Source organism: Gymnoscopelus microlampas (genome assembly GCF_963454915.1).
Source record: "Gymnoscopelus microlampas genome assembly, chromosome: 12".
NCBI classification, from domain to species: domain Eukaryota; kingdom Metazoa; phylum Chordata; class Actinopteri; order Myctophiformes; family Myctophidae; genus Gymnoscopelus; species Gymnoscopelus microlampas.
In genome coordinates, this window is record NC_139949.1 from 25,804 (window position 1) to 28,242 (window position 2,439).

Sequence of the window (2,439 nt, forward strand, 5' to 3'; positions counted from 1 at the left end):
GCCACTTTTAGCCAAGTCACACAGTCAGCAGCCACTTAGACTGTACTGGGAACAAGTTACAGTGAAACGTCACCAAAGTGCTTCTCTCAGCCTGAAAAGGCTATTTTGACCAATGATTTTTTTTAAAGAAAATGAGTGTCAGTTTTGTCATAAGGAAGGCATTCGGGCCCATGTATAGTGCATTGGGATTCTTGTTGGGCACTTTTAGGTACAACACACAGTCACCAGCCACACAGAATGTACTGGGAACAAGTTACAGCCAAATGTCACCAAAGTGCTTTTCTCAGCCTGAAAAGGCTATTTAGACCCATGATATTTTTAAAAAAGTGGGTGTCAGTTTAGTCATAAGGAAGGCCTTTGGGCTCATGTATTGTGGATTGGGCTTCTATTTGGCCACTTTTAACCAAGTCACACAGTCAGCAGCCACTTAGACTGTACTGGGAACAAGTTACAGTGAAACGTCACCAAAGTGCTTCTCTCAGCCTGAAAAGGCTATTTTGACCAATGATTTTTTGAAGAAAATGAGTGTCAGTTTTGTCATAAGGAAGGCATTTGGGCCCATGTGTAGTACATTGGGATTCTTGTTGGGCACTTTTAGGTACAACACACAGTCACCAGCCACTCAGAATGTACTGGGAACAAGTTACAGCCAAATGTCACCAAAGTGCTTTTCTCAGCCTGAAAAGGCTATTTAGACCCATGATATTTTTAAGAAAGTGGGTGTCAGTTTAGTCATAAGGAAGGCCTTTGGGCTCATGTATTGTGGATTGGGCTTCTATTTGGCCACTTTTAGCCAAGTCACACAGTCAGCAGCCACTTAGACTGTACTGGGAACAAGTTACAGTGAAACGTCACCAAAGTGCTTCTCTCAGCCTGAAAAGGCTATTTTGACCAATGATTTTTTTTAAAGAAAATGAGTGTCAGTTTTGTCATAAGGAAGGCATTTGGGCCCATGTATAGTGCATTGGGATTCTTGTTGGGCACTTTTAGGTACAACACACAGTCACCAGCCACTCAGAATGTACTGGGAACAAGTTACAGCCAAATGTCACCAAAGTGCTTTTCTCAGCCTGAAAAGGCTATTTAGACCCATGATATTTTAAAAAAAGTGGGTGTCAGTTTAGTCATAAGGAAGGCCTTTGGGCTCATGTATTGTGGATTGGGCTTCTATTTGGCCACTTTTAGCCAAGTCACACAGTCAGCAGCCACTTAGACTGTACTGGGAACAAGTTACAGTGAAACGTCACCAAAGTGCTTCTCTCAGCCTGAAAAGGCTATTTTGACCAATGATTTTTTTAAAAAAATGAGTGTCAGTTTTGTCATAAGGAAGGCATTCGGGCCCATGTATAGTGCATTGGGATTCTTGTTGGGCACTTTTAGGTACAACACACAGTCACCAGCCACTCAGAATGTACTGGGAACAAGTTACAGCCAAATGTTACCAAAGTGCTTTTCTCAGCCTGAAAAGGCTATTTAGACCCATGATATTTTTAAGAAAGTGGGTGTCAGTTTAGTCATAAGGAAGGCCTTTGGGCTCATGTATTGTGGATTGGGCTTCTATTTGGCCACTTTTAGCCAAGTCACACAGTCAGCAACCACTTAGACTGTACTGGGAACAAGTTACAGTGAAACGTCACCAAAGTGCTTCTCTCAGCCTGAAAAGGCTATTTTGACCAATGATTTTTTTAAGAAAATGAGTGTCAGTTTTGTCATAAGGAAGGCATTTGGGCCCATGTGTAGTACATTGGGATTCTTGTTGGGCACTTTTAGGTACAACACACAGTCACCAGCCACTCAGAATGTACTGGGAACAAGTTACAGCCAAATGTCACCAAAGTGCTTTTCTCAGCCTGAAAAGGCTATTTAGACCCATGATATTTTTAAGAAAGTGGGTGTCAGTTTAGTCATAAGGAAGGCCTTTGGGCTCATGTATTGTGGATTGGGCTTCTATTTGGCCACTTTTAGCCAAGTCACACAGTCAGCAGCCACTTAGACTGTACTGGGAACAAGTTACAGTGAAACGTCACCAAAGTGCTTCTCTCAGCCTGAAAAGGCTATTTTGACCAATGATTTTTTGAAGAAAATGAGTGTCAGTTTTGTCATAAGGAAGGCATTCGGGCCCATGTATAGTGCATTGGGATTCTTGTTGGGCACTTTTAGGTACAACACACAGTCACCAGCCACTCAGAATGTACTGGGAACAAGTTACAGCCAAATGTCACCAAAGTGCTTTTCTCAGCCTGAAAAGGCTATTTAGACCCATGATATTTTTAAGAAAGTGGGTGTCAGTTTAGTCATAAGGAAGGCCTTTGGGCTCATGTATTGTGGATTGGGCTTCTATTTGGCCACTTTTAGCCAAGTCACACAGTCAGCAGCCACTTAGACTGTACTGGGAACAAGTTACAGTGAAACGTCACCAAAGTGCTTCTCTCAGCCTGA